Here is a 23628-nt window from a genome sequence, read left to right as displayed (position 1 = left end):
ACTAACTCTTGAATATTTGTTTGTCAAGTATTGTTTCTTGACAAAGAAAATCTTATATGTCAACGGGTCAGTGGGATTCTTAAAGATCTTGAAAGTTTTTTAGAACTAATCAAGATTCAAGCTATTGTTAATCACTAGTACCCGAGTTGAGGTTTGTAACCTATCGTGTTGACATATTCTTGTCTCTGTGCCCATTCGAGTTAAGGTTGGCTATGCACATGAGTTCTATGAGTTCTCAACTGTTTGCATAAGGCTAAGCACCTTCATCAGTGAAAGTTCATTGATCGGTAAGGGTGAGCTGCTCAATAACTTGGAAGACATGGTAGGCCCTTGTGCTACCGAGTGGCAAGGAATTAAGATTAGATAGGTTCAGTCCATATGAGTTTGGATTTATCACTAACCTAGTCTTAAGATTATGGTTATGACAAATGCACATATATAGGAACACATAGACCATAAAAATGTGAGTGTCATAAGCTTAATCTCCAATTCATGAAAATGATTGTGTGGAAACACTTTCACTAAGTAGATTTTAAAGAGTTAGAAATTCCGATATTTGCATTCTCAAATTCGATTATGACTACGGCATCCCTCTTCATAGTTCAAATTGTGAAAAACGGTAAAAGGTCTAAACATTTGAGACTTATTACTGTATGTTCTAAAATTGTTTAGACACACATATGAGCTTTCTCATAAAAGGTGTGTGTGCTTAGATAAAGGGTTATCGAAGCATTTCGTGTCAGAAATCTGAACTTTGCTAAGAAAGTCAATAAAGTATTGATTTCTAGAAGTCAATCTGATTTCTGGAGTTATGTCACAGCTAGTAGGAGCATAAATGTGATGCAAGTAACAAAATAATTGCTGTGCTAGTGGGGGCATAATTATTATGGTAAGTGTTGCATGTTAGCAATGGTAATTATAGAAAACAAAGTTTTCAATTCGCATAGTTGCAAGGTTGAAAAGTTGTTTCGCTATAATTAAGGGAGAGGAACTTATACTTCATTTCAATTATAAAAGTTTAGATTTAGATTTTAATCAAATTTAGTCAAGGATTTATATGAATACCATATTGAAATGCTTCAACATTGGAAATTCTATATACGGAAATGTTATAGCAAGTGACTGGTAAAGTATCGTGTCTTTACGTAAGACATTATGAATCATGTCCCATATGCTTCGGGTATAGGATCGATTACATATGCGATAGTATTTTCATGGTCTGAATTTCCAAATGCCTAGGGCATTAAGAGGGAAAAAGGACTAGAACTAGATATGACTAAAGTTATTAAACAACTGCTAAGAACAATCCAATGTTCACAAAAGAGTGGTTGCTTATGGATGGTTGGAAGTATAGTAATAGATGGAACATATTGACATTATTATGAACATACATGATTCTATTAACAATGAGTTGTCATCTGGCGAATATGGAAATGTTTCCATAATGGGAGTTGGATAACAAGAATCTATGAGAAAGTTAGAAATTTTTATGCAATAAGGATGTTCAAAGGAATGTGCTTTGAATATGTGACTTTGGATCTATGGAATTGTCTTGTAACAATCTCCAATGGAAAGTTTTGTAATTGACAAAGTCTCTATGACTCATGTACATAGTCATTACAAAAGGAGCACTGCATATAAGTTTAGAATCTAACAAATTACAGTAAGTGGCAAGACCTTGGAATTCTTACACTTACGATAAGAATTTGGAATTGTGAAATGAGTATCACTGGAAATTTTTATAATTGATCTATTTCACAAAATAAGGATCGTAGATAAAACATAGTGTTCATGCTTGGTCCGTGGGATAAGTATTGTTTTAATTCAAGTATTAGTTGATTAATTGAAACAATATACAATGAATAACGTGTAATCAATATGGTGATTAAATAAAAGGTGTTTTATTTACACTCAAACGTCTTGGGGTCATATAGGATTAATATTATTCTTGTCTTTCACTTTGCATGTTTTGACTTCCAGAATAATAAGATTATTCAAACCATCCACAGTCAATCATACTTTGGAAGCAGGTATGAAGCTAGACTGTCATGAGTTGGCTTGTATATTGTCTAAGGTGTTAGACATATCGAAATTTTTTCTACACCATTCATTAGTGCCCCTGAAATAAGATTTGAGTATTGGATTCAACCTGCACTCACCTGAATTACTTCATGGAATTTATCACGAGTAACTGTGAGACGATACTATCATATAATCTTCAAACTAAGATATATGAGTTGTTGACTACAAGTTGGTTGTGCATTGATGATACGAAAACGCATCAGTAACTTGATGCTATAAAACGTATCGTTGTGCATAACTTAATGAGTAGTTAGTAAAATCATATAATGTCAAAGTTTATTTGTTCCTTTTATCCTAAGAGGATTAAAAGCGATATCTTGGGCCCCTCGATGATTCTGTTTTGACTATGTGTCGGACCCGGTCAGAACTAAATTGATGTGTTCAGTTATATTCTATGTCAGGCGAATCGGAAATCGGGAAAAAAATTGTAGGACAATAAGTATAACCTATTCCATGTGTTTGTCGACATAGATATCTTGAGAATAGAGGAATATATGATCCCTTATCTGAAGGACGTGTCACTGACGAGGTCAAAGTTTGACAACGGCTTTTGAAAGCTTACGATTGCTAAGTCGGATCCTAAAGTCGCATTCACTACTGTAGTTATTTGACTTATCCAAGTGGGAAACTTTTGGATTTAGTGTCTAAGCCCATAACAATAACTGAGATGTACTAGACCCGATTGTGGCATGGTCCTTTTGGGTTTCCTTCACAAGTGCAATTTGATAGGATGAACTTTTGAGAATAGGATTATTTATGATTTATTAATATATTACAAGTATGGAAAATCAAGACTCTATTCATAAAAGCAAACATTAAATCCTAAGTTATAAAATTGAAGAGTTTTGACAAGTTTCAAAACTTGCCCTCAAGTTTTGGAATTTGTAAAGTCTCACTAATGAAACTTTAATTCCAAACCCTAGAGTTTTAAATGTTAAAATTCAACCCTTATACTTTATAATATTATAAGTGTAATAATATATATATATATAAGACAAGTCTGTCTTACGGTTAGTAGGCCTCATTCACGAAGCCGGTCTATAAGGGGGGGTATAAGGTTACTGTCTATAAAATGACTGTTTAATGGGTGTCCACTCTCACCGATCGCTTCCTTGATTGGTGGAGGGTTGTTAGCCGAACGGGTAGGATAGGACATTAATTCTCCCTCATTAAAAGTATAATGTTAAAAAAAATAAAGTAAGTAAACTTTTATTAAATTCCCAATCTAAGTTACTTTAGGAAACTGTGAAAATGATGTTAATGCATGAAATGGCACTTTGCACCTTGTTAAGTCGTTAGTGGAGCATATGTGGTTAACCGACACACTAATCTGGGACTGTCAATGTGTGGCAAAGGGTTGTTGTTAATCATAGATCGATAGAGCGTGTGTGGTTAACCAGCACATTGATTAGGTGATTTGTAACATCGGGTGAACTAATTTAATTGTCATGATTATTCACACCTTGTTTGTGATCATCGGCATCCCAGTCACAAACTTGAAGGGCACAATCGAGGTTTAAACATGCCATTGAAAATTTCAATGAATCTCAAAGGATCTAGGAATTTCAATCCAATTAAAACTTAATAATCCATTTCGTTTTTCATGGTTCAAATTGGTAAATCATCATTTACCTACCTTCAAATATTTTACAATTGGATTACGACATCCCTCTTTGAAATTGTAAAATATTGTGTTGGGTCCTAGCCTTAATATTTCGTTTTGGGTGTTATATTAAGGACTTAAATCAACAAACTTGATTTGCTCCCTTTATATATGTCTTGGTCAGATAACTATGGTCTACCCGAATCTATTGGAAAAGGCTTTTCACATGAAGATGATATTCCACAACATCATACTTCACTTCCTCCACCTCCTCCAATTATTCTCCCTAACCCACAAGTTCAAAGACTTGAAAAGTTCAAGGTCACTCAAGCCCTATTGACTAGCAAATATGAAGATGGAAGATCTGTGTGTGCACATGTTTTGGAGAAGAAGTCACACATTGACAGGCTGGGAATATTAGGAGTCGATGTCTCAAGGAAGTTAGCTGTTGACTTGGTTCTTCAATCACTTCCCGAGTCATATAGTCAGTTTGTTAAATACTACTATATGACAGACCACGACATTTCCCTTATCGATCTTACATATTTGCTAATTGCTACTGAATCGGCAATGATTTGGCATACTGGTAATGCAAATTTTATTGGAAGATCTGCTTCCCAAACTTCCATAAACATTGACAATGGAAACATTGGAAGTCCATAAAAGATTTCTCTTTCCAAGGGAAAGGGAAAGGCTAAGTTTGAGATTGTCCCGTGTACCATTCACAAAGAGTCCATATGTGTCTAGTGCCAAAAGAAGGGGCATTAGTTGCGAAGCTGTCGTATCTACCTGAAGGATCATAAGGATGGTAAAGTCAAAAAGTTTGGCTTTGCTTCAGGTAAGTACACTATCTAACTCTATTAAGTTCCTATTGGTAGATTCTTAATACGTGATGTGATAAGATTACATTTTGTTGTTTTGTAGGATCGAAGGAAGCTTAGAGGAAAGGCATGCAAAGTCTGATCGCGAAGAGATGGATTTCAATCGCCTGGTTCGATGATTGGATTTCTTAGATGATGCTAGGAGTTGTGATAGATTGCTTAGAAATGTTTAGTAACATAGTTTTCATTTGTAATTGCATTTTAAGGAAAAGTTAATATAAATAAATTAAACTTAGTTTTATGTAATTTTATATTTCCTTGCAATGGCATATGTGAAAATTGATGTTTGTATTTTAGCAATATGGATTCGATTCTTTCATTTGTGGTAGTGTCTAAATTTACCAAATAAGGAAACATTCTCATCACCCACGTTTCAATTGGACAGAAACTTGGAATCATACAACTAGCATTGTATGATGAATAATAACCTTCATCCTTGGGAAATTAGGACTAATTCCTTATTCACATGTATATGTGAGTTAAGTGAAGGACTAGGGGATCAGGTACACTTGGTTTTTTTTTAAAGAGTCGGGTACACTTGGTTGTGCACTAGTTAGGTCCACCACAAAGAACGATAAGACTATTCGTTATAGTTTACTAAAGTTAGTAATATGGTTATGCTTACAAGATTAAGTATAATTCTAAGTCATTGAAAAGTCTCAATGTATAGCTGAACGAATAAGAAGAATCAAAGTCGGTAGAAAGATAGAATTTTCTCCAATCTGAAAAGATGGGAGACTATGTGAGTATCGTGTTTTATGATCATCTTAATGATTATGAAAACCATATCACACTTTATCCTCTAAAGTTCACTTGTATGTCCATGGAGAGGAATCGGAGATTGTTGAAATGGTTAAATCAATTAAGATGAATCATACTTCGTTCCAAAATCAAATATTAGAGTCATACTCCAAGATTGTATATTGAGTCACATATCAAAAAATGTAGAGTAAAATGTTTTCTACTCTTGTACATTTGAAATTGTGAAATAGTAATATTTTGGATAAAACAAAGATCAACTAAGACCAATTGTCAAAATGTTTGTGTTGATAAGAAACCACACTAACTCTTTAATATTTGTTTGTCAAGCATTGTTTCTTGACAAAGAGAATCTTATATGTCAACGGGTCAGTGGGAGTCTTAAAGATCTTGAATGTTTTTTAGAACTAATCAAGAGTCAAACTATTGTTAATCACTAGCACATGACTTGAGGTTTGTAACCTATCGTGTTGACATATTCTTGTCTCTGTGCCCATTCAAGTTAAGGTTGGCTATGCACATGAGTTCTATGAGTTCTCAACTGTTTGCATAAGGCTAAGCACCTTGATCAATGAAAGTTCATTGATCAGTAAGGGTGAGCTGCGTAATAACTTGGAAGACATGGTAGGCCCTTGTGCTACCGAGTGGCAAGGAATTAAGATTAGATAGGTTCAGTCCATATGAGTTTGGATTTCTCACTAACCTAGTCTTAAGATTATGGTTATGACAAATGCACATATATAGGAACACATAGACCATAAAAATGTGAGTGTCATAAGCTTAATCTCCAATTCATGAAAATGATTGTGTGGAAACACTTTCACTAAGTAGATTTTAAAGAGTTAGAAATTCCGATATTTGCATTCTCAAATTCGATTATGACTACGGCATCCCTCTTCATAGTTCAAATTGTGAAAAACGGTAAAAGGTCTAAACATTTGAGACTTATTACTGTATGTTCTAAAATTGTTTAGACACACATATGAGCTTTCTCATAAAAGGTGTGTATGCTTAGATAAAGTTTTCAATTCGCAGCTAGTAGGAGCATAAATGTGATGCAAGTAACAAAATAATTGTTATGCTAGTGGGGGCATAATTATTATGGTAAGTGTTGCATGTTAGCAATGTTAATTATAGAAAACAAAGTTTTCAATTCGCAAAGTTGCAAGGTTGAAAAGTTGTTTTTCTATAATTAAGGGAGAGGAACTTATACTTCATTTCAATTATAAAAGTTTAGATTGAGATTATAATCAAATTTAGTCAAGGATTTATATGAATACCATATTGAAATGCTTCAACATTGGAAATTCTATATATGGAAATGTTATAGCAAGAGACTGGTAAAGTATCGTGTCTTTACGTAAGACATTATGAATCATGTCCCATATGCTTCGGGTAGAGGATTGACTACATATGATATAGTATTTTCATGGTCTAATTTTCCATATGCCTAGGGCATTAAGAGGGGAAAAGGACTAGAACTAGGTATGACTAAAGTTATTAAACAACTGCTAAGAACAATCCAATGTTCACAAAAGAGTGGTTGCTTATGGATAGTTGGAAGTATAGTAATGGATGGACCATATTGACATTATTATGAACATACATGATTCTATTAACAATGAGTTGTCATATGGCGAATACGGAAATGTTTCCATAATGGGAGTTGGATAACAAGAATCTATGAGAAAGTTAGAAATTTTTATGCAATAAGGATATTCAAAGGAATGTGCTTTGAATATGAGACTTTGGATCTATGGAATTGTCTTGTAACAATCTCTAATGGAAATTTTTGTAATTAACAAAGTCTCGATGACTCGTGTACATAGTCATTACAAAAGGAGCACTGCATATAAGTTTAGAATCTAACAAATTACAGTAAGTGGAAAGACCTTGGAATTCTTACACTTACGATAAGGATTTGGAATTGTGAAATGAGTATCACTGGAAATTTTTACAATTGATCTATTGCACAAAGTAAGGATTGTAGGTAAAACATAGTGTGCATGCTTGGCACATGGGATAACTATTGTTTTAATTCAAGTATTATTTGATAAAAGGAAACAATATACAATGAATAACGTGTAATCAATATGGTGATTAAATAAAAGGTGTTTTATTTACACTCAAACGTCTTGGGGCCATATTGGATTAGTATAATTCTTGTGTTTCACTTTGCATGTTTTGACTTTCAGAATAATAAGATTATTCTAACCATCCACAGTCAATCATACTTTGGAAGCAGGTATGAAACTAGACTGTCATGAGTTGGCTTGTATATTGTCTAAGGTGTTAGACATGTCAAAATTTTTGCTACACCATTCATTAGTGCCCCTGAAATAAGATTTGAGTATTGGATTCAGCCTGCACTCACCTGAATTACTTCATGGAATTTATCACGAGTAACTGTGAGACGATACTATCATATAATCTTCAAACTAAGATATATGAGTTGTTGACTACAAGTTGGTTGTGTATTGATGATACGAAAACGCATCAGTAACTTGATGCTATAAAACGTATCGTTGTGCATAACTTAATGAGTAATTAGTAAAATCATATAAGGGAAAAGTTTATCTGTTCCTTTTATCCTAAGAGGATTAAAAGTGATATCTTGGGCCCCTCGATGATTCTGTTTTGACTATGTGTCGGACCCGGTCAGAACTAAATTGATGTGTTCAGTTATATTCAATGTTAGGCGAATCGGGAACCGGGGAAAAAATTGCAGGACAATAAGTATGACCATGTTCCATGTGTTTGTCGACATAAATATCTTGAGAATAGAGGAATATATGATCCCTTATCTAAAGGACGTGTCACTGACTAGGTCAATGTTCGACAACGGCTTTTGAAAGCTTACGATTGCTAAGTCAGATCCTAAAGTCGCATTCACTACTATAGTTATTAGACTTATCCAAGTGAGAGACTTTTGGATTTAGTGTCTAAGCCCATAACAATAACTGGGATGTACTTGACCCGATTGTAGCATGGTCCTTTTGGGTTGCCTTCACAAGTGCAATTTGATAGGCTGGACTTTTGAGAATAGGATTATTTGTGATTTATTAATATATTACAAGTATAATACATTAATATGAAGTCATATTATTTAATTAGTATTGATCAAGAATCGATTGAGAATTAATTTTGTGATCAAAAGACACTAACTATATATATGTGCATTGATTGTGTAAATCAATGATTCTTATAATGTGGGCTAGCGATCCATGGTTATTTAGGTTAGGCTAAACCAATGAGACAACCCATGGATAGCCCATGGAGTTTAACCCATGGAGCACAAGAATGTGAAAGGTCATTGGGGTTTACAAAGTGTAACCCTAGCATTTGCCACACTATAAATAGAACCCTTATGAGCCAAAATCGGTTACATGAGTTGCCGCTATCATTCTAAGAGTTTGATATTGATTTTGTGCCAAGTAACTTATTCTATGAAGCCTCCTCTTGCATATTGGTGTTATTGAACCATTAGTGGCATCACACTTGTGGTACTTAAGCTTTCAAAGGTTAAGAACTATAAGACCTTCTACGAGGTAAGTTATCTAACTATTTGTATTGTTCATTTGACAATTTGTATGCTAGTTAGGACACTGCTTTGGAAAATTGAAAATATGCATGTATAACTAGAGAAAACATAGATCCTAAGCATTTAGGGTTGCATGTGCACCATATGAGTGTTATAGTGCTCAAAACCCAACAGGTACGAGGCCTAAGAGATCATGGATAGAACATAAATGTGATTGTTGGATAGCAAGATGAGACTGATATATTGGTATGGCACCAATGATTAAGATTTGTGTGGGAGTCGCGTTGTTTTCAACTGAGGGGTTCAATAGAAATGGATGGTCAAGACTTTTATTTTCTAGTTTTCAGCAAGATAATTCAGGAACGGAAAGTTTTCGTTCAGTTTGGGTTATGAATTGAAGTCACATTAATTGTTTTTCAATGGTTTTGTCTGTGATGAAGTTAGACAAGGTTTTGAGTTTTTGGATTTTGGGCAGAGTAATAATGGTTATTCTTCATGGGTTTACGTGAGTGGGAAAAGGATTCATTCGACGTCAGGGAAGGTGAGTCCTTCTAAGTTTGGGTTTTGATTATAGCGTTGGAGGGACACTATATATGTGAGTCGATGTTTAGCCCAAAAGGGGTTCGGGAAGGATAGTACGGATCGTCTGGGTGCATGGAAAGTAGCAAGGAGTGATTTTGAGGATGAAATCCAGTTTAAGTGGGGGAGAGTTATAACATACCGTTTTGAGAAGTTTTATATTTCAGGACTTATGGGAACCAAATGGATCAAGTTAGGGCCCTGGACTTCAAAGGGTTTAGGTTTTAGACCTAATTAAGTGTGGATTAAATAGATTATATTATCCAAGCTGTTGGTTTGTGTTTTGGAATCCAAGGCTATAATGGTAAAAGTGATGATTCAAACATTTTCATGTATTAAAGATTTTAGTTTAGAAGGTTTTAAGTCAAAGAAGATTAGATGGGATTCTAGGGATTTTTATTAACTTTTCGGGTATATAAATCACACCAAAGATGAAGTTGGGATGAATAAGTTATGGCCATTGGAAGTTAGAATGGGAATGATTTTTTTCCGTACGTTGGGCGTACATGACATGTACACTGGGCATACATAGCTTAAGTTGGTCGTGGTAATTTTCTCTAGTACAGAGTACGCTGGGTGTACTCGTGGCTGGGTCAAACCCTAATTTTTGGGTCTTGAACTCTATTTTAAGACCTTAACCACTTAGAAACCATTCCTATCTTTAGCCTCCATCCTCTAAAGAAGTTACCTCGAAACCCTAGCCCTATTTGTGAGATTCTTGAATCCTTTTGAATGATTTAGAGTATTCTTGGTACATAATGGAGAAGAAGGAGCTCACTGGAGAAGTTTTAGTTGGCTTGGAGCATGTAGATCCAAACCTTGTTCATCTTGATCTTTCTTCTAGATGTATAAACCTTCAAACTTTATGGCTATTTAGAATATATCTAGTTTTAGGTTATGTTTGAGCATGTTTTGGTCCCATGGCTTGGATCTTGTGAGTATAAATTACTCCATAACCTTTAAGCATCATTTATTGCCATTTGGACTCCATTAACCCATTCAGTATCATAAAGTCAAGAACTTTATAACTTAATACGTCCTTTAGAATCAAATGGGAGTTGGGCATTAGGTCTTAAGGTGTTAATAGCATAGAAAGTGGTTTTGGGCTTCAGCTGGCATTAGGTGGGTGTACCCTCCTGGTATGCTCCACAAAATGTGTTTCAGACAATTACCTTTTTTTTGAGCAAGCAGTGCACTGGGCGTAGTAGGGTGGTATGTTGAGCATACTCACCTGAAGGAATTTGGGCCATTTTGGGCTTTGGATCATTTTGGGTTCGGGCCATGATTTGTTGGGCGAAGTATGGAATGATAAAATAGTCTTTTACCCCTTAGCATAATAGAATATGATTGGACCATTGATTATGGGTTATTATCCTAATTATTGATTAAGGGTAATTTTTGGATATGTTCAGTGGGAGGATCCATATAGCAACAATGCTTGTGTGATTCGGTTATGTTCGGATTGAGGTGAGTCTCTTGACTATACTTGTGGCTCGAAGATAACAATGTCACCCTACTGGATTATGATGTAGGATAGTAGTTGTCTTCGTGATGCTATCTGATATGCCTGTATTTGCTTGTTGTCTTTGTGACTCTTGCTAGTATGACTCTATGTTTAAATATAGCGGTGAAATAGACCCGTATCAATTAAAGATACCGAGGGGGTCAGAAGGGACTCAGAGGGTCAGGAGGGACTCAACGAGTTGGAAGGGACTCTAGAAGTCGGAAGGGACTAAAAGAGTCGGAAGGGACTGAAATAATTAGAAGGGACTCAGGGATGAAATAGACTCGTTACAGCTTTAGGCTGATATGTATGTATGCTTTGCATATTTGATGTGTATTTTTGGTATATGGTATTTTGGGGAACAATTTTATATTTATTGTTTTAGGTACTTTAGATTTTAAATGGGAAGGGCCCGACGTGAATGAACTACATCCCCTAGAGTTTTTCGCAATTTCTATTTATGATTTTTAATTTGATGTTTAATTGATATAATTACTTTTATTAGTTTTGGAAAAACTTAATTGTATGACTTATTATTTTGAAAATGAAAATTTTACTATTAATTTTAGGGATGTTACACAATACCTTTTTAAAAAACTGTCCTTTCCACATATTTCTTTTTAATAAAATAAGGAGGTTTGTCATTTCGATAAAGCACTTTACTTACCAAACGTTTCTTGATATGATGGAACATATATCAAATGCCAGAACTTAATTTTCAACTCACTCCCCCACATTTTACCAAATTCATCATCATGATCATCTAATGCCATGGATACCCATTAAATGCCCATTGTGTCTCAAATTAATTCAAATTTAGTTCAAACAGATAGAAAACCCTTGGGTTTTCACAGATGTCAAAACTTTTCCTGTTTGAATTATCTTTTGAAATCGTGAGGTAAAAAACCCTCCCTTTCTTCCCAAGAAAGCATTACACTTTTTGAACTTTTACGAACAAACTTCATCTACTTCTATCTTCTTGCTCTACCCTTTTCTGCAAGTTCTACAAACCATTTTCGAGTAACAATGGCGAAGTATGGTGTGTTGAAGAAGCAATCAAATACCGATGGCTCAACATCCATCATCATAAACACTGGTCCATCGATTGCTTCAAGTAATTATCGGTTAATCTTCAACAATCATGACCACTACGATCATGCAATCAAGTTGATGACCCGTTATCTTCTAAAAGACCATTTGTTTCGACCTTTCAATGTTGTTTTTGATGTTATCCTCCTATATTTTCTCTTCAAATGTGCTTTTCTGCATACAAATCTTAAGATAATATTAATGAGATCCACTTCAAGCTTGCCGACGATTCAATGGTGGTTGTTACAAAATCAAAATTTCTAGAAGCAATCAATCTCGAGATTCTGCCTTCAACTATATTCATGAACCTTAACAACAACATATTCAAAGCTTTATATAAGATGGAGTACGAAGCTAAACTGAAAGGGGTTGCCGAATTTAAGAAAGGGAAACTTCTGGGGGTCTCGTAGTTCATTTTCCACTTTGTTATCCAATGTTTGTCTTGAAGAATTGGTGGAACGAACTCCATGGGAAAGTAATTATGAGAACTATTATGGAGCATCTTCACTGCCGAAGCAATTGACTATGTAAGCATCCTTTGGAATGATTTCATCCAATACGTTATGCAAAAGAATCCAATACAAAGGCTTACCAAGGTGACCTATGCAAAGGTATCGGGCACTATTATGTCAACCCAAAATTTCTATCGTGTACAGTTATTCAAATCAATCAAGGTTAGACTCGTTTTTCTATCTTCTAGCATTGTTTAGAGTCAATTTGAGTGTTCTAAACCTCGTATAACCAAGGAATGGGGCTAGGGATAAGAGTAGTAGAGTTAAACACCTTTCACTTGAACCAAACACCCCTTTATTGGGTGTGCGCGGCCGCACACATGGGTGTACGGATGTACACCCATCCTAGCCTTACACTCATGTGTATACATAGTGTATTCTTCCTTTTCATCACTTTACACACTCCTAAGCCAAGAAATCAATTTCTCTCTCAAGTATCGTCCGATTTTCCTTCTAGATATTCAAGATGTAAGTTTTTCTTCCTATAATTTGATGGTTCATTACACTACCTAGTAAGTATACATGATTTCATCCATGAAATTACTCATTTTGTTTAGATCTTCAAGTGTTCTCCAAGAACACCAAGAACACCTACTAAGTTTTTGGACCTCAAACACCCCTAAAGGCTTCTGTATTTTAAGTACCACTCCTTGTGCTTGTTATTTACTGAAAATACTCTTTAGAAATCACCAAAACAATGATCATCAAGGAGTGTACGGGCGTACATACCCCATGTGGTTGTACACTCCTTTGTTTAGTGTTATTTAACTTCAAACTCAAGTTCTAAGTTAGAACCTGATCAAGAACACTTCGGGGATGCAAGTTAGGACCTTGGAATACACCTTTGACCACTTTTACATGGATATCAAGGGTGTACGGACATATACTCCTTGTGTGGCCGTACACACCCTTTTTAAGGCCCAAAATAGCATCAAACTTCCATTCCTGCTAAGCAATGGTTCAAACACCTTCCCTAGAAATTTCCTAATGCTTGGAAACACACTTTTGGCACACTTCATATTGAGTTTGCGTCCGCACACACACTTGGCCACACACTCTGCCGCACACACACAAAACCCATGATTGTGTGGCCTTACACTCCAATGTAAGGCCATACACTCCTTGTGTGGAAACATATGTGTTGGTGACACATAATTCTCAGTATTTTTATGTCCTTAAGGCATGTTTCTATCACTATTTGTGGTTATATACATTAAATTTATTCATATATGTGTAATTATATATTAAATAGGATTCGTTTATGCTCAAGACTCCGATTGACACCCAACTATCTTATATCGATCTTTCATTCGAGTTACTCAATACATGTGAGTTCATACCCCTTAAGTTACCAATTAAATGATTTTAAATGCTTTTATGGGGTGGGGGGGGGGGAATACAAGTTGAAACATCATAGTTATTATATCAATCACATGTGATTAATAACTATTAAACTGACGAATTTACTATACTTCAAACTATGTTATCAATCACAAACTACTTCAACTCGCTTTATAAACTCTTTTACAAATTAACTAATGTATTTAAACTCTTTTAAACTAATATATATTTTCAAAAATCATGTCTATATAGATATAGTTATATAAGTAGGATTGAAAGGACTTAGGACTGATAACTCGCCTTACTTCCTGTTCCGTGTTTGGTTGTGGACTTAGGGTATTCGGTTGTTTGTCCGACGGTTGTTTGAATCTTAGTTATATATTATGTGTATGTATATGGATATCAAAGTTCTACATTCAGTTCAGTACCTTTAGGTAGCAAAGGTGTACAAACATGCTCATTTATACAAACAACTCTACTAGTAAACTATAACAGGTATTGTTTAGGAAGTCACTACTTACTATTACTAGAACATTGAAGCATACAAGTGTCAGTTCATTCATGAGTCAATACAAATATACTATTATGATAAACAGAGAGAACATACTATGATGAGAAACAAAGAGAACATACACTACACTAAACAAAGAGAACATACAATACACTAGTACAAAGAGAACATATAATACACTAGTACAGAGAGAACATACAATACACTAGAACATACTATACAAACACTAGAAAACTATAACATTTATGTGAGCCACTACTTTCTGGCATGGAAATTTACTGCTGTGTCAAGTTTTGCAACCAGAGTCTCCTGAAGAGTGAGCGTTAGTTGGTCTATAGATCTATACGGGATTGACTATCCTACCTTGCTGCTAGCTACAGTAGGACCTGCAGGTCTACGGGTGACTAATGTCATACCATTTCGACGCCTTAGAGTGTCGTGTTATACTAGTCGATCAAGTATGGTTACAATTATATCACATTATATCTTAATTAACAATCGGTTTAAGGTAGTTAGTACAACAGTAGTTACTATATACAAGACTACAATACTTATTGTTTTCCTATTGCATTCACATTGTGATATTCTCATATACACGGTAATGTAGAAACTATATTTTGTTAATGATAGTCACACATGGAAAAAATACAAACTTTTACAAGAAACAAACATACCAGACATGTGGTACTTGGTAGAAGGCTACTTTTTAGTAGAAAATATAGGATTTTCTAGGAGATACAAACATTTACTACAAACACTTACAAACATTTACACACACTTTCATACAAGCAACGACACTAAAATATTTATGAACTCTCCAGCTTTATTGCTGATCTACGCTTTCAAAATAACTTGTATTCTTAGGTCATCAGTAGACTGGTACCGATGCCAGGTTTTGAGAAGATGGAGCATGTTCAAGACTCAACTCTTATTTTGGATTCATATTTTTGGTGTCTTATAACTATACAAAACAAAGTTGTATTAAATTATATTATTAATGCAATGGGTGATGTTGTTTCTTGTTTACTATTATGCATTGTTGTGATACTGTACATGACGTCCTCCACCCCCGAACGTTTCTGCTGTTCAGGTTTTGGGGTGTGACAGATTATAATTATCTTAGGTAGTATGTCTATTTATATATAAGATTCTTATGCCCCTTTTCTCGCGTAGGTATCATGGCTGGATTCCATCTCCCTGGCGACCCGTACTTCCCCAACCAAAATAATGGTGGATGGATTGAGGATGAGCCTGAAGAGAATCATCTAATCCCTTTGGATGATGACTTCGTAGAGAACTTCCCATAAGACTCTGACTCTGAGCCAAGAGTCAATGACCAACCCCTGGTAGATCCAAACCCAAATCCAAACCCTCGTTTGTCCTTTCAAGGTCCGACGCCCTTGTGGGTGCAAAGTCTGGAGACATGGAGTCAGGATCAGGGACAGCCCATCCCATACAATGGAGATCGAAGCTTCTATAACGTGAGCGAGGGAGGCTCAACGGAAAGAGTCCTATTTATTCTAGTCCGCAGGGTTGCTCATAATGAGATTCATGTTAGGATGACCCTCAACCGAATCGCAAGTGTTTGACGCCAATACAGGAGTCAATACTATCCGCATTCGTCAGCTGGAAGATGCTCGTGAGAGAGATGTAAGAGACAACGAGTCTCTACTTCAAGCACTAGCTGAGACTAGGGCTGAAGTCATAGAACATCACGTGCACCAACGAGTGTACGAGCGACGCCTTCTTGACTTGGAGTGACAGCTGGCTGACTTAAGGGTTCACCCAAGGGGTTCCATTCGCCAGTAGGGAATGCCCTGTTCAAATTTACTTTTGCCTTGGGATTAGCCTTTTTGTCTATGCTTTAAGTAGCACTTCTCACTGTAATTTCCTGTTATGTTAAGACCTTGAAGTTTCGGTCGATAGGTCTTTATTCTGTCAAAATTTTCCTATCTTGGTTTTATGTAAGACCTACTTCTAGGTCATTTTCCCAAACTTGTTACATCTGTAATACCAGTATTATTGACAGATATCTATTGTCATTGAAATTAATATCCAAATGCTTTCATCTTTCTAGTACTAGATCTACATTCAATCATAGTATTCAATTGTGTTGTTGGGCTATGGAGAGTTAGCCCATGAGTCACTCTCGTGATTCTCTTTATTAATTTTTTACCAATATCTTCATCTTTGTGATCTTATAGCTACAAGATGCCTGCACGTCGATCAACGAGACGCACTACTCCAATAACTCCGAATCAAAATCCGACACCTCCTCCTCCATACAACCCAACAGCTATCCAAGCTGATGTGAATGAGGCTGTTAAAGCAGCTCTAGCACAATTCACCACTACCGGTACTAGTAGGAGTGGGGCTCATGTGCCTCCCACTGTTGTCGAAGCTTCAGTGCGTTGTAGAGAGTGCTCATACAAGGACTTCGCCAGCTGCAAACCCAGGGCCTTTAATGGAACTGGCGAAATCATTTCCCTCTCGCAATGGTTTGAGAAGACAAAGTCGATCTTCGAGATTTGCTCTGTCTGGAAGGGAACAAGGTAAAATTTGCCGCCTGCACCTTCGCGGACCGAGCTCTGACATGGTGGAATAACCATGTCAAGTCACTATCACTTATAGCGGCAAATGCTTTAGCCTGGGAAGCTCTTAAGGAGCTGATGATCAAAGAGTACTGCCCGAGGGGCAAAGTTCAAAACTTTGAGCAGGAACTCTGGAGCCTAACCATGAAGGGCTCCGACATAGTATCCTACACTGCCAGATTCAGCGATATGGTAGCACTGTGTCCGGGAATGATCCCTTCTGAATCAATGAAGGTGGAGAGGTATATCTGGGGGCTAGTGCTTCCATTTCAGGGGAATGTACTGGCTTCTAACCCCGCTACCTTCAATAGTGCCAAGCGATTGGCACAAAGAGTCATAGACGATGGGGTCTGTACCACGTCAACAACGACAACCCTAGCCATCTCAGAACCTTCCAAAGCCACTGATAACAAGCGGAAGTTCTGGGTAGACAAGAAGAAGAAGAACGTTGCACATAAAGATGCCAAAAAGCAGCAGGTCGTGGCGGTTCATGCTGCGATAGCACCTACCGCAACTGCTCCGGTAAAGCAGTACGTTGGAAACTTGCTGAAGTGCAACAAATGTAACTTCTACCACAATGGACCCTGTCGGGAAATGCAGTGCCCCAACTGCAACAGGAAGGGGCACACTGCCCTTTTTTGCAAAGCTCCGGCAAGGCCAATCAACCAAGTCCCCGACGCTGGTGTGGGCCAGCCTTGCTACGGTTGTGGCGAGGTGGGCCACTATAAAAGAACTGCCCGAAGGCAGGGAATGCCGGTGGAGTGGGAATAGTTTTGGCTATAGGCCACGAAGAAGCAGTTGTCGACCCCACAATGGTCACTTCTACGTTTCTCCTCGATACATATTATGCATGCATATTGTTTGATAGTGGAGCGGAGAGGAGTTTCGTGAACCAAAAATTTGCTCACTTACTTAAGCAAGAGTCACGAGCACTTAAAGAACCGTTTACTGTAGAAATGGGTAACGGAAAGAGAGATATCACTAGCAGTATATACATTGGATGTACTCTTACTCTAGATATCCATTCATTTCTACCGACCTCATGTCGGTCTCAATTAAAAGTTTTGACGTCATTATCGGCATGGATTGGTTGAGCCTGCATCGTGCCGACATCATGTATTATGAAAAGGCTGTTTGACTTAATCTGTCGTCCGGCGAAACTCTAGTATTCTATGGCGACAAACCCGACACAAACCTTCGTTTCATCTCGAGTATTCAAGCCTAAAAGTACTTGCGAAAGGAATGTCCGCGCATATCTTGCTCATGTTGTCGATGTGATCCAAGAGACGAAAGCCATAAAGAACATTCCAGTAGTACACGATTTTCCCGACATCTTTCCAGAAGAACTCTCAGGATTACCTCCACAACGTCAAGTCGAGTTCAGAATCGCCTTAGTTCCAGGGGCTACCCCAGTAGCCAAATCGCCCTATCGTCTAGCACCAGCTGAGATGCAAGAACTATCCGGTCAACTTAACGAACTGCTTAGCAAGGGCTTTATTAGACCAAGCTTCTCACCCTGAGGAGCTCCGGTCTTGTTCGTGAAGAAGAAAGACAGATCGTTTCGTATGTGCATCGACTACATAGAACTAAACAAGCTTACCATAAAGAATCATTACCCTCTGCCTCGCATAGTCGATTTGTTCTACCAACTGCAAGGGGAGAATTACATTTCAAAGATAGATCTAAGATTCGGGTATCACCTGTTACGAGTGCTCAGGAGGATGTTCCGAAGACAGCCTTCCAAACTTGTTACGGACACTACGAGTTCGTAGTGATGCCATTCGGATTTACTAATGCGCCTTATCTACTCTCGTAGTAAGGAAGAGCATACTAAACATCTACGACAGATCTTGGAAACATTACGATCAGAGAAGCTCTACGCGAAGTTATCTAAATGCGAGTTTTGGATTCGAAGAGTAGAATTCCTGGGTCACGTTGTTAGTGAAGAGGGAATTCATGTGGACCCTTCCAAAATCAAAGCCATTGAGAACTGGTCAGCACCGAAGACGCCTACAGAAACTCTCCAATTTCTAGGCCTTACTGGCTATTACCGTAGGTTCATTCAGAACTTCTCTCAGATTTTGAAACCGCTTACGACATTGAACCAGAAGGGCGTGGTCTTTGACTGGGAAGAGAAACAAGAGAAAGCGTTCCAAACGCTGAAATAAGCCTGATGCATCGCACCAATACTATCCCTCCCAAAAGGAATAGAAGACTTTATGGTATATTGCGATGCATCCAGTCAAGGGCTCGACTGTGTTCTGATGCAACGCGGTAAGGTCATCGCCTATGCCTCAAGACAGCTGAAGATGCACAAGGTCAACTACACCACACATGATCTTTAGTTAGGAGCAGTTGTGTTTTCTCTTAAGATCTGGAGACACTACTTGTATGGTATAAAAAGCACTATCTTTACAGACCACAAGAGCCTACATCATATATTTGACCAGAAGGAGCTTAATAAGAGACAACGACGGCGGGTCGAGCTACTCAGTGATTACAAATGCAAAATTTGTTATCATCCCGGCAAGGCCAACGTAGTAGCTGACGCACTGATTCGGAAAGAATACTCTGGTCGTAGAGTCAAATTATTGACTATGATTATCCATTCACACTTGTCCACACAGATTAAGGAGGCTCAGCTCGAACCTTTGAAACCTGAAAATGTGATGGGTGAATCCCTGAGATAGATGGATAAGAATTTAGAAGTCAAGGGTGGCGGACCCTCATACTTCATGGATCGGATCTGGACATTGCAACACGGTGGTTTCAGAGACTTGGTCATGACCGAAGCACACAACACTCGATATTCCGTCCACCCAGTTTCAGATAAGATGTATCTGGATCTTAAAAAGTTATACTGGTGGCCTAACATGAAAGAAGAGATTTCTACCTTCGTGAGTAAATGACTTACATGCGCAAAGGTTAAGGTCGAATACCAGAAACCATCAGGTTTACTCCAACAACCGGAGATACCTGAATGGAAGTGGGAGTGGATCACGATGGACTTCATAACCAAGTTGGCCAAGACAACGGATGGTCTCGATACCATTTGGGTGATCGTAGACAGGTTAACCAAGTCCGCACACTTCCTGCCTATCAAGGAAACTGACTAGATGGAGAAACTTACAAGAACATACACTAGGGAGATAGTACGACTGCACGGTGTTCCCATATCCATTATCTCGGATAGAGATAGTAGATTCACTTTGAGGTTTTGGAAGTCGCTACAAAGTTCATTAGGTACTAGGCTGGACATGAGTACAACCTACCATCCTCAAAACGATGGACAAAGTGAGAGGACTATTCAAACTTTAGAAGATATGTTGCAAGACTGTGTGATAGACTTTGAAAAGACATGGGATACTCATTTACCCCTTGTCGAGCTCTCCTACAATAATAGTTATCACACAAACATAAAGGTTCCTCTATTTGAAGCCCTCTATGGCCGTAAGTGCAGAACCCCTCTGTGCTGGGTTGAGGTGGGCGACACACAGTTAGCTAAAGGACGCATTCCTGATAGCACTCTCACAGGTCCGGAAATCATTTGGGAAACGACAGATAAGACCGTTCAAACCTGTGAACGATTGAAAGCCTCTAGATACCGACAGAAAAGCTACGCAGACAAGAGAAGGAAACCCTTGGAATTCTAGGTTGGAGACCGTGTTCTATTGAAGGTCTCACCCTGGAAGGGCTTGATACGCTTCGGAAGGCGTGAATAGCTAAATCCAAGATACATAGGGCCTTTTGAGATTCTTGAAAGAATCTGTGACAACCCGAAATTTCCATTCTGTACAAACAACATCACTTCAACAGAAGTTATAGCAGTCACAGTTAATTTCCAGACTTCGGGTATAAGTTTGGCAGTTTTTCAGGATTTACACTTAAGGAGATATCAGGAGAGTGGTTGCACTAGGGTTTTGTGCAACACTGTTATTCCAACACTCTGTTATATTAGAAATCATTTCAGGAATAAAAATATTTTCTGCCAAAAATATCTCAGGACTATAAATAGAATTCTGAACCAAATTCATTCAATATTCGCATTTCCAACTAGAGAAAAGCCATTTTCTCTCTCATGGATCTTCGGGTTTTTATCCCAAATCGTGAGTACCTCTCTCTAGTAGTGTTAGAATGCTTATTATGTGTTCATAAGATAGATTACATAGCTAAATCACTAGATTTAGGAGTTTATTCCCCAAGGTGTTCTTGGTCGGTAAACTCCCGAAACAAAGCCGAGACTTTCCCCCCGCGATATACTACTGCCTTAGGCTTGTTTATAATTGTATTAGGGACATGAAATCAAGCAAGAATCACCCAAGTTTGGGAGTTTACGGCCCAAGAGTATCATAGGCCGTGAACTCCAAAATCATGCACAAAAGGGTGCTTTTAAGGCACCTAAAGCATTGGACATTTACTAGGAATTGTTCCCACTTAAATCAAGGACCAAAACACATCAAAATCACCTTCCAAAGTGAGTTTAAGGCCAAGACATGGTTCTTGGGCTGTAAACATGAAAGAAGGGCACTAAAGTGTGCCTAATGCCTTCATATGCTTTAGGTAAAAGTCTAGAACCTATCCTACATATGCAAAAGACTTGAAAGCAACAAAAACACCATTCCAAGGGAGTTTACAGCCGTAAACTCCAAAGGAAATGGTCTTGGGGCCGTAAACTCCTTTAAGGAGTGTTTCTAGGCCTTAAACCCTTCCAAGAATTTAACCACCAAGTTGGAATAATTCTAGGAATCATTTGGAACTTCAAAACACACAATACACCCATGGTTAGGAGTTTACGGCTGTAAACTCAAGAGTTTACAACCGTAAACTCCATGTGTGTTGGTATATGAGGAGTAAACTCATATATAGGGTCCTTTGGAACCCTAAACCCAAGTACCTTGTCCCACAATAGCTTAAATGCAATCCTTAGGGCTTAAAGCACTTATATAAAGTGTTTATTATGTTCTAGGATGTCTTAACATTATCAATTAGTAATTTAAATCTAATTGAGTGCATATATGTGTGATTATATGTCACACCCCCGAACCAGACAGCGGAAACGTCCGGGGGCTGTTGTGACTCAATTGAATACCATAACATTGAATATATATGAAACGTAACAACATTCGTCACCATGCATTAATATAGTACAACCAGTAGAGTTTACATGAAGTACATTGTTTAAACATACCATTCGCAAAAATAAATTGTTCGATTCGTACATCAATAAACTGCAAGCCATCACTGAATATGATTTCATTTTTTCACTGGTTCCCTGAGAATACAAGTATTTTGAAAAACGTCAACATATGAAATGTTGGTGAGTTCATAAGTAGTGTTTGAAATCCAATGTTTTGTATTGTTTGAAAACCACCAGAAAATCCGATATTTTCTGAAAATAGTATAGTCAAAAAGGTGTGAAGATCCATAGGTATGCTTGTTTGTTTCTATACTTGTAAAAATTGTTCATTGAAGTTGTATGCATTTCGAATCTGTATGTATTGAAAACCCTAGGAAAACCCGATGTTTTCCTAATTCCTTGAATTCCATGAAGTCACATTGAAACCATTGCATAGCGTGTAGTGTCAGTCCCAGGCGACGTTGGATTATTTTTAAGCGTGATTAATTGCTACAAACACGCATTACACAAACGACCAGTTTATAGCTATACTAACGATCCCGTAGGCGTCGTCCGTACTAATCACGTTATCCAACCGCCCTGACTATGTGTAGTCCCACATCCGAAGAGAAAGAGGGCACGAAGACCTCGGTGACTCCATTAACCGGTTGGGGATAAAAAAATGTATGAGGGGTCCCAGACCCGCCTCGCATGAAATGTAGACTTTACTAGCAATACCAAAGGACCCTTGGGGACCAGTAGTATACAAGCCATTGAAAGTCCTTCTACGTTGTGCCAGGTCGGTAAAACCCAACACTTCGTAGGATAAAGGTCTTCGGGCCTTAAGATTAGGTCATTGGGCTAGCTAGGCCCAACAAACAAGATTTTACACTTTTGGGGCCCAAAGATGGTGCGTAGACGTCTGTGCACACTCGCATGTATATTGAATTCCCAAACGTTACTTGTATGAATCGTAGTGTCGTAGTGTCGTAGTGTCATAGTGTCGTAGTGTCGTAGTGTCATAGTGTCGTAGTGTCGTAGTATCGTAGTGTCGTAGTGTCGTCGTGTTAGTAGTTTCGGATTTTATTTGTTCGAGACCGAACCAATTCGTTTAACAACGACTTTTGGTATTGTAGTGTATTGTATTTCGTCGATAGTCGTGGTGCCATTATTTGATCAAATTGTGTGTATTGAATTAGCCTTGAAAGTTTTCTGTTTTCAGCCCCTCATTATTTGTAAAATTTACCTTTTCAACCCTTTAATTGAATACTTTCCGGTTTGGTCCTTAAATCAATTTTCTTGACATTTTAACACCAAAAATTATTGAAATTAATATTTTTCAGCATATTTTTCATAGAAAACAGTTTAAGTCCCTGAAAATGCAGTTTTCTCGGTTTCTTTTTCGCAACTTTGACAATTTTGGCCCAAATTGTAAAATTTTTGCAACTTTGGTCCTTTTTAAATTTAAAAACCATTTTAAACCTTTGAAAAGGACTTGGGACACTTATAGTCCACTGTT

This window comes from Lactuca serriola, chromosome 9 (assembly GCF_051521515.1).
Source record: "Lactuca serriola cultivar US96UC23 chromosome 9, Lser_US96UC23_V15, whole genome shotgun sequence".
NCBI classification, from domain to species: domain Eukaryota; kingdom Viridiplantae; phylum Streptophyta; class Magnoliopsida; order Asterales; family Asteraceae; genus Lactuca; species Lactuca serriola.
The sequence above is the reverse complement of the archived record's forward strand: the minus strand, read 5'-3'. Positions refer to the sequence as shown.